Raw genomic sequence first — 11,013 nt, 5'->3', positions numbered from 1 at the left:
TTGAATGTCTAATATTCACCTCAAACTATAGAACAATGAACTCCTGATTCCCTGCTCCAAGCCATCATCTAATTACACGTATGAAACAGTCTCCAATCACAGTATTCCCAACATCACTTAATGGCAGCTCCATCTTTCTAGTTGTTCAGGACAAAAACATTGGTGTCATCCTTGACATTGTTTCCCTAACTGTCCATATCCAGTCCATCCTGTTGTCTCTACCTTCTGAAATGAATTCAGAACATGATGACGTCTCTCACTCACTCTGCTGCTATGATTACTGCAGTAGCATCATAACTAATCTCCCAGCTTCTGCCTGAGACCATACTTCCAACAGTCTATTCTCAGCACAGAAATTTGATGGTCCTCAGGGAAGGTCCTGGCTGTAGAAGACTAGATAGAAAGATAGATTAAGATTGAATGATGATGATGATGATGATGATGATGAAGATGAAGGAGGAAGAGGAGGAGAAGAATGAAAGAAAGAAAGGAAGAAAGAAGGAAAGAAAAAGAAAGGAAAAGAAGGAAGGAAAGAAGGAAGGAAGGAAGAAAGAGAAAGAGAGGGAGGGAGAGAAGGAAGGGAGAAAGATACGTAAAACCATGAGACTGGATAAGATCACCAAGGCAATGATTGTAAATGAAGGGAAGGTCTAAAGGCAGGCTCTGGGACACCTCAACATTAAGAATTTGGAGGACAAAGTAGGAACGAATAAGCAGAGACTGAGAAGTAGCAGCCAGTGAGGTAGGAGGAAAACCAGGAGAGTGTGGCATACTGGAAGGCAAGAGAGGAAAGTATTTCAAGGAGAAAGTGATCAACTGCGTGAAAAGTCGCCAATCCGCCAAGTAAGATGAGGACTCAGAGTTGATCGTTAGATTTAACAACACAGAGATCATTCATGGCCTTGAGAAGAATAGACTCAGGTGCGAAGTGGAGGTAAAAGCATGACGGGAGTGGATTCGAGAGAGAGGAAGAGCAATTGGTGATAGCAAGCGTAATCAACTGCTTTAGGGAGCTTTGTTCCACAGAGGGGCAGAAAAATGAGATAGCATCAAGAGGGCTTTTTAAAGGTAGGAGATATAGCATGTTGGATGTTGACGGAAAAGATCCAGTCTAGAGGAATAAACTGATGATGGAGGAGAGAAAGGGAGAAATTCTAGAGCAATGTTGTGGTGCAGAAGTAACATAATAGGAGTGAGTCACAGGTTGAAGGGTTGGCCTTGGCTAAAAGCACAGACGTTTCACTGATGGTAAGTAGAGACAAGGTGACAGTAATGTGGAGGGACTCTGTGTATCATGAGAAGAGTGGTTTTTCTACAATTAAGAGAGCAGGGGGTGAATGAGGAACTGGGAAGGATCATGGCTGGGGGGAGGGGCTGATACATAGAGCCAAAGCCGGAGACAAAAAGGAATTCTGGAAGTTGCCATGGCAAGGTTTTTTATTAGGGCCTAAGGAGTTGATAGCAGCATGTGAGCCCAGGTGGGCAGAAAAAAAAGTTGAAGTTGGTGATCACCTGGTAACAGGTATGGCATCCTAGTGTTCAGCCGGGGACCAGGGAGTTTTGGTGTTTGGAGGAGAGAACTGGGAAGCAGAAAGACAAAGAGGCTGCCCTGAGTGGTTGGGAGGGAACTCTGTTTTGGACACCTCATTTCTCTCAGAAGTTGGCACCTCTGTAGTCCCACTTTCTGACCTACCACAGAGGAGAGAGTAAGGGCAGAAAGTGCTGTGGCTTCCTCATGGTGTGGTATGGGGACTGTGGGATGCCCCCGCCTCAGTGTTGCCTAAGGAAACCCAAGATGGCTCAACATACCATCAAACGAGGAGGTGGGGGCAGGAATCTCTTCCTCTGATAGGACTCAGCACTTAGCACAGTGTATCCACTGCTAGCAGGATGCAGAAAAGCCAGATGGGAAGAAGCATGAATGTGTCCCTCCTCTGAATGGTGATTCTGTGCCTAAGGGTTGGGGGCCCAGCCCCTGCGGGTAGAGAGATGAGCTGGAACCAAGACCTTCAGGATTCTCAAGTCTCAGCAGAGTTAAGAGCTGAGAGAAGACAGGGTCAGAGCCTATAATTCACGCAGGATGTTGTTAGAGGGATGAAGCCTTGCTCATTCCATCCTGTAACCCTAGCACAAGCCCCACCTTCCAGCTCCCCCTAGGCTCAAGAGGTAAAATCAGAATGAAAACTCTCATGGCAGGGCACAAACTCAAGTATTTACTCTTCCAGAATTGGTGGTAGATTCTAGGAGTACATCAATGCTTGCTTGGGAACTTTGGAGTTTCCTCTGCCCTCTGAGGTACCACATTGTCATGGCGAAAGGTTTTGAGCTTCTGGAGCCCTTCTCCTGGTCTCTGAGGAAAGCATTTCAGAATTCTATAGAGAGAATTTAAGGCAACTGCCTTCCTGCAGTGGAGGAGAATGGCTTCTCCACAAAATCACTTCTGTGAAACACTAAGTCCTAGCGAACAGGGAGCGTGGCTGCTTCCTTTTTGTACCTCCTCACTGTAGCCCACACAGAGAGGGCAACAAACACAGGACGGGCACAGGGATAAACCCCACAGAGATGCTGCATCCTGCACCATGTGAGAGAACAATAAGGATAATCTTATTTTAATAAGCCAAATCCTCTTAAATTTTATAAATATTTATAACACAAAAGTGTACAGATTTTTACACAAAATATCATGGGTTTGATTCTCATCAACATTTCTAGTCTTACTTTCTAGGATTAAAATCTGTTAACTCAAAAAGAAAACAATTTAAAATAACAGATTATCCTTGTGATTCTAACTTAAAGTATATAATTATATAAATGTTTTATTCATGTAAGCTAGGATTTACATCCTCACCACTCTGAGGTCTGTTTCTTCTCCTCCTCCATGCAAACACGGTAAGAAAATGACTGATTAGTATAACTCAATTACCAGTAAACAGGTGAATGCCTAATTTCTGGGTGCTGTTTCCTTTTGTGTACCAGCTATCTCACTTTCCCTGGAGGTATTATGTACTTTCACACCTATATGTGTTTCTTCAGGCTTTTCTAGACGCCCATTTCTGCTTGGAAAAACTTAACCCATCCTTTAAGGCACAACGGAAATGTGCCCTTGGCTGACGTTTTCCCCCTCCTCCTCTAGAAGCAGGGTTTTCTATGTCCTCTGTGGTGTTCTGCTTTCCCTGCCCTGAAATAGGTATGTATGACTGCCAATGGTAGGATCATGCATCCATAAAGGCACAGTGTCTGGTCCATACTAATCACTTAATACATGTTAACTTGAGCTAACCTAATGGGTTAAATTGGCATGAGGTAAATATGCTGACCAGCTAGATAAGAGATTACTCGGCCAACTCTTATTTAGGATCCCATAGAATCCTAGATATTTGAAAGATAATCTAGCTGTGGTTCATATTTTTGTGTTTTATGGAGAAGTTAATTTGAAGAAAGGTTTCTATGGCATAAAACAGCATGAAAGTCACTGATTCTGGACAAACTATTTTCAGATGAGTAAATTGAAGATTTTTTAATATAAAAATCTAGGTAATCTGATTTGAAAAATTAAAAGACCCAGCAATAAGGTTTTGTTTTTTCATTCTTGAAAAGTGTCAGTCTTCTGGAACTCACTCCAGTTTGCCACAGTCCTCACCATTCCCTAAGGTGTCCCTGATGCAGAAGCTAAGTATCGAGAGTAGCACTAAACTCCCAAAATGATGAGTCTGGCATACCATGGAAATACACCTGACCTTCTCCCTGCATTTGTGTTACTTGCCTGTCACTGAAGGCAATTGAACTTGAGTCCTCAGATTTGCAATAGATGTGTTTCTATGAAGTATTGGGGAAAATATTGTTTACAAATTAAACTTTATCTGAAATGTATGCAGTTTGCTAATCAGAGGAATCAACTGTAACTATAAAGTAATTCTTTTGTACATCAAATGGGCACACTTGATTAAATTTCTATTCCCTTGACAAGAGCTACATCTTAGCCTGGCATGTAATTCTGAGAGCTCAGCTTGTCCTATTAAAATTCTGTAAAAATTTCTTTCTTTTATTATCATGACATTTACTTTTGCACAGGAGAAGCTTGGGTTCAGTGTGATTATTCTTCCTTTGCAAGTAATCTTTTTGTTTGGCTTTCTTTTCCTGCATGGATAAGATCATAGTTCTTACAGTTTTTATCATGAAAATAAAACTGTTGCCAAGAAAATGAAACTGTTGCCAAGTTGAAGACTGAACAACATTAAATTAATTTTTGCCAGGGGCATGGTGAGCTCATTAGAGCTGTAGATTTGGAACTTTCTTTTTCACCCTAGCAAGTTTTCCTTTGTGTATATAGTTTTAAAAAACTTTTATTGGTGTATCGATTTCATATAAAATTTATACATGCTAAGTGGTAAACAGTTCAATGATTTTTGGTTTCAGAACATTTTCATCATCCCCCAAAGTCCCTTTGTCCTCATTTGCAGTTAATCACTGCTCCCACTCACCCCAGCCCTAGCCAAGCTTGAGCCAGAAATATACTTGTCCCAGTTATGACCTCAACCTTGGGCAGGTATTGGCCCTCCTTAATCACTCATCACTGAGGTCATCACCTCCACCAACAACGCCTTTGGACATAGGTGTTGCCAACCACTCCACATGGAGTGAACTCCCTTCCACCAAAGCACAGCCTGCCTGCTGCCCTGGCAGAACCTTACTGAGCTGAAGGGGGTGGGGAGTGATTGGAGCTGCTTCAGCCGAGACTGCGTCAGACTCCCACTGTTGCTACTTAAAGTTCAGCTGTTTTTTAAGCACAAATGTTTCACAGATGATTGTTTGCACTTGTTTTGGGGAAAAGGATTTGCTGACCTCCTCAGCCATTAGCCAGCAGGCTCACTTTTATGTTGTTTTTCTCAATGATAGCAATTGCCAACTGATTGGAACTTTGTAATCTATGGCTATCTCTTTCTATCATATCTTTATCTCTGTTCCTTCTGCTCTGCAGTGCCTTTGAGATGGGCTTTAGTTAGCTATTGCAAGGTTAGATTTCTTTAAGTTTGTGTTGTGTCCTTGCTCTCTACCTTTTTACATCACTCTGGCATCTCAGTTCTATTTTTATTGTTTTTTTAAAATTAATTTTATAAAGTTACTTTCTTCTGTGTTTTTGCAAATGTGCTTTAAAAGTTTTTATCTGATTTCATAGTATTAATAAGAATAATTTTTCTCTGTATTTTTGGAGCAAGAATATTCTTTGATTTTCAAATGCTGCATGTTATATAATTTTCCTGATTACTCAACTTTGAACAAAGAAGATACATTCCAGTCTGATATTTGCCAGCTGATAGGACCCATATTCTATTTGGAGTTTCTCACCATCCACCAATGTACCGTCAGAATTCTCTTTCAGGAAATAAGCTAGAGGCCAAGCAGATGCACACATCCCTAGCATTTAAGTTTTAATATCTAGAAGACATTTATTCAGTTCAACATTACTTTATTGAGGCATGACTTTATTCCCATTGCCTGGTTTTCGAACTATGAGATAGTATATTTGTTACTGAAAACTTTGAATCAGCATGAAGCTCTTGTTTTGCTGGAAGTAGAGCATGGGGAATCCAGTCTCCAAAGTGGATTGCTTCCTCTTTCTGCCCCCACCTACTCATGCCTTGACACCACAGGGTACAATATTGATGGGCCCTTGAGCTCATGGCCAAGTTCAGTCACTGGGCATTATAGGAATCCAGAGTGAATCTAGGAATGAGACACTGAAGAATCCTCAGGGAAGAATTTCCTTAGGGAGGAAGATTCCCCTCAGGAACTAGGTCTCTAATATAATGGTTCATGTTTGTGGTTGTGTTGCTGTCTTTCAAAGACACTCATATGAGCTCACTGGCCCAACCCCATTACAGTTAGAACTAATTCCTCCCAATGACTAAAAAACATCATTGATATCATTGATTTATGTCTTTAGTTTCCTCTGCTATTGTGTTTTCCTACCACATTGGTATTAAGTCGGAGGGGAAAATTAGCAACCTGCTACCATATACTAAAAATATCCAAATATTGGCTAACTAATGAAATGTTTTCATGTTCAGAGGGAATTTTTTTCTATGACCCTTAAGATTTTTAGCTTAAATCCCTGAAAAATACATTTTCTGCTCTAGTTTATATACAGAGAAATATCTTGGAGGAGTGTGTGCTAGAGCAGCGAATATCAAATTTTAATATACAGTGCTTCTAAAACTTTAATGTGTGTATGAATCCCCTGGGGATGCTGCTAAAATGCAGATTCTGCAGTTCTCACGGGCTCCCTGGTGATGTGGATACCACTCTTAAGAGCACTACGGTGCTAGAAGAGCTGGCATGCGATGTCCATGATTTGGAGCCCAAATCACTCATATTAGAATTACCATTCAGGAAGACACAAACAGGGAAAATTCTGCAACATCTCCATTGCCAGACTCACCAAGGGCCTAGTGCTCTGTGACCCCTGCCTCCAAAGCAGAGACTGTCACCAAAGAATTACTCCATCAATATTCATGTGCCATTTCACGTTCAGATATGGCCTTTTTATCTGGGAGGAGACTGGTAGAGTAAGGAGGTGGCAACTAGAGATATGACTTATCATTTGCATGACACCAATAATATTTATTTGCTTATTTTATTTATTTATTTAGTTGCCCTGGGTCTTAGTTGTGGCTTGCGGGCTCCTTAGTTGTGGCTCGCCAGCTCCTTAGTTGTGGCACATAGGCTCCTTAGTTGTGGCATGTGAACTCTTAGTTGCAGCATGCATGTGGGATCTAGTTCTCTGAGCAGGGATCGAACCTGGGCCCCCTGAATTGGGAGCAGAGTCTTAACCATGGCACCACCAGGGAAGTCCCTTATTTGTTGATTTTTAAAAAGCTTCTAAAAGTTTGAGTTTGTTGTGTGCATAGCAGGTGGTGTCATAAAAATTCAGACAGTCCTCTGAGGCCATGGGTACAGGAGGAGGAGATGACAGAGCTCCAAAAAGGCTTTCTGAAAAGAATGCAATAATAGCCAAGGGTGTATTTGGAGCTATGGGAAAAGAAACTATGGTTAAAAAGGTTGGCTCTGCTCTAGAAGAGCTGAATTGTTGATGTTTTAGCATTCAATAAAAATAAATACCCTTATTGAATTGGACGATTTAACAGTAAATAAAAATAAATGCCCCGGGACTTCCCTGGTGGCGCGGTGGTTAAGAATCCACCTGCCAATGCAGGGGACACGGGTTCGAGCCCTGGTCCGGGAAGATCCCACATGCCACAGAGCAACTAAGCCCGTGTACCACAGCTACTGCGCCTGTGCTCTAGAGCCCGTGAGCCACAACTACTGAGCCCGCATGCCACAACTACTGAAGCCTGCATGCCTAGAGCCCGTGCTCCGCAACAAGAGAAGCCACCACAATGAGAAGCCTGCGCACCGCAACAAAGAGTAGCCCTGCCCGCCGCAACTAGAGAAAGCCCGTGTGCAGCAACGAAAACCCAACGCAGCCAAAAATAAATAAATTTAAAATAAATAAATAATTAAATAAATGCCCCTATTGATTTGGACGATATGTTGTAGAAGACCCCTCAAAATAGATTCCGTTGTAGTCTTTTGTAGTCTTTTGCATGGTGTTAAACTTAAATCAGAGTTAATTTTCAGGATAAGACTGCTTTTATTCCCCTGCCTGCTTGTCATCCACTATATTCTACACCTCTCCTCCAGCATAATTACTTTCTTAGTCTAATATTTTCTTTGGAGAATCTTCTTCATGATCGACAATTTCAGTTTTGGGTTATGCTGTAGCTCAGAATTACTAGGCATTTAGCTAGAAATGCCTAAAGAGTAAACTTGAGCCCTCACGTAAAACAAAGATAATGGTGTCATTTTCAGGGATAGCGCCATCTGAAACTAGCCTGCTGGGATTATTTGTCCAGTGGGTACAGGTAGGAAAGCAATGTGCCCAGGAAGCTTTAAAGGCCTTAGATGTTTGGAAAAAGCAGATTAACACAAGTACCACTGACACCAATTCTGTAGCCTTGGACAAATCATTGTAGTGGTTTTGTTTGTTTTTTATTGGAGTATAATTGCTTTACAATGTTGTGTTATTTTCTGCTGTACAATGAAGTGAATGAGCTATATGTATGCATATATCCCTTCCCTCTTGGACCTCCCGCCCCCCCATCTAGATCATCATCTAGATCATCACAGAGCACCGAGCTGAGCTCCCTCTGCTATACAGCAGGTTCCCACTAGCTATCTATGTTACACATGGTGGTGTGTTCATGTTAAACCTCATCTCCCAATTCATCCCACCCTCCCCTTTCCTCGCTGTGTCCACATGTCCGTGCTCTACATCTGCATTTCTATTCCTGCCCTATACATATGTTCATCTGTATCATTTTTCTAGATTCCACATATATGCGTTAATATACGATATTTTTCTCTTTCTGACTTATTTCACTCTGTATGACAGATTCTAAGTCCATCCATATCATTACAAATGACCCAATTTCATTTCTTTTTATGGCTGAGTAATATTCCATTATATATATGTACCACATCTTCTTTATCCATTCATCTGTCGATGGACATTTAAGTTGCTTCCATGGCTATTGTAAATAGTGCTGCAATGAAATTGGAGTGCATGTGTCTTTTTTTTTTTTTTTTTTTTTCCGGTACGCGGGCCTCTCACTGCTGCGGCCTCATGGCTCACGGGCCCAGCCGCTCCGCGGCATGTGGGATCTTCCCGGACCGGGGCACGAACCCGTGTCCCCTGCATCGGCAGGCGGACTCTCAACCACTGCGCCACCAGGGAAGCCATGTCTTTTTGAATTATGGTTTTCTCAGGGTCTATGTCCAGTAGTGGGATTGCTGGGTCGTATGGTAGTTCTATATTTAGTTTTTTAAGGAAACTTCATACTGTTCTCCATAACTAAAAATTAGATTGCACTTATGTCTTAAAATAGGTCAGCTCGTTAGGATAATGTTCAAGTTTTGTATATCCTCTACCAAAAAAACAATCTTTTAAGTATCTTTTGTCTTGCTTTTGTCTTACTTCTGTATCATTCTGATAAAGCATCGTCCAGTGGACCCTGCCCCAGCTGATCCAACTTCTGACTTCAGTCAGCAAGGTTTTTTTTGCTTTTTCTTAAATATTTATTTATTTGGCTGCATTGGGTTTTCGTTGCGGCATGTGGGATCTTTCATTGCACTGCAAGTTGCAGCGTGGGCTCTTCATTGTGGTGCACGGGCTTCTCTCTAGCTGTGGAGCATGGGTTTTCTCTTCTCTGGTTATGGCACGGGTTCCAGAGCACATGGGCTCTGTAGTTTGTGGCACGCAGGCTCTCTAGTTGAGGCACGCGAGATCAGTAGTTGTGGCACGTGGGCTTAGTTGCCCCGCAGCACGTGACATCTTAGTTCCTTGACCAGGGATTGAACCCTTTGCACTGGGAGTCGGATTCTTTACCACTGGACCACCAGGGAAGTCCTAGTCAGCAAACTTTTGAATATTTATTTGTACCACTCTATTTTTCTTATTCCCAGCATGAACCCGTCTGTTACTATCTTGCTGTCTCTAGCTCTTTGTCCTTCTTTTTCAACACTCATAATTGTCCTATTTTCTATCTACTAAATTGTGTTCCACTATTATAGAAAATCTCATTATAAGACAGACCTAGCAATATATTTTTCAAGATTAACTTTTCGTACAAATATTTCACAACTCTTAGCTCCCTACTCCAACTTACTCAGTTTTTATTATTTTTTAATTACATACTTACTAATTTACTCATTTTACATCTAGTGACTGTGTTCTTTTTTAATGGGTACTATCAGGGTTAGTCCAAAAACCTACAATTCCCCAAATAGTATTTGCTACAATAAGGAATACCAATTAATAGAACAGACTAAAGAGTACCAACGTAGACAATTATATGTATGCAAAACTCTGTATGTATGTTTAAAGAGGTTAAGGAAGGGTTGTTTAAGATAGGGTATTACAGAAACAGGATAGCATTTCAGTAATTTAAGGTGAATCCCTGCTTTATCATGTTTCAAAGTCAATCTGTATGGAATAAAAATATAAACATTGAATCAAATTATAATAAAAATTGACAAAGATTAAATCATTTATTCAATATATAGAAGGAGGATAACGTCTTCATTTTTGAAGAAATTAAAAAATTGTAAATGGATGATTGATAGCTTCAAGAATATACGTATATAAAATTTCTATACCATTAAAAAACTCCAAAGGGGCTGATATATACAATATTTTTAAAAATTCATGTTTATAAAGAAGACATTCACACTTGGAAGGATAAACGAAAAAGAGGATATCAGTGCATTTCACTAGACTGTAAGCTCTGAGAGGACAGGGACATTTCCTTGTACTTCACACATAATAGGTATGTAATAAATATTGAATAAATAAATGATAATAAATGAAATAAAAGCCAACTTCTAACAGCTTATTACTGCAAGAATAAATATGTGAAATAAACAACTCTGGACAACTAAAATATGCCAGCTAAAATAGTTTAAAAAAGTATACAGTATCAGCAGTGTTGTAGTAGAATTGGTACACATTCCTTGTAGTGGCTCTATAAATTGGTTATCTTTTGGAGGTAATACGATAATTTGTAATAAGGGCGCATCATCCCCCATGCAGAAATTTATCCTCATGAAGTAGCCAAGGTTAGATATTTCATCAGATTTGCATCACTGGTGGTGTTTATGTCAGCAAGAAAAGGATTACAGATCTACATTTCAATTTTTTTTTTTTCGGTACGCGGGCCTCTCACTGTTGTGGCCTCTTCCGTTGCGGAGCACAGGCTCCGGACGCGCAGGCTCAGCAGCCATGGCTCACGGATCCAGCCGCTCCGCGGCATGTGGGATCTTCCTGGACCGGGGCACGAACCCGTGTCCCCTGCATCGGCAGGCGGACTCTCAACCATTGCGTCACCAGGGAAGCCCTACCTTTCAATTTTAAGGGTCACCTGAGTTGAAGAACCTTGTAAAAGAGTTCTGCAATTT

The sequence above is a fragment of the Hyperoodon ampullatus genome (genome assembly GCF_949752795.1).
Source record: "Hyperoodon ampullatus genome assembly, chromosome: 6".
Classification (NCBI taxonomy): Eukaryota; Metazoa; Chordata; class Mammalia; order Artiodactyla; family Ziphiidae; genus Hyperoodon; species Hyperoodon ampullatus.
Note: the sequence above shows the minus strand (reverse complement) of the source record.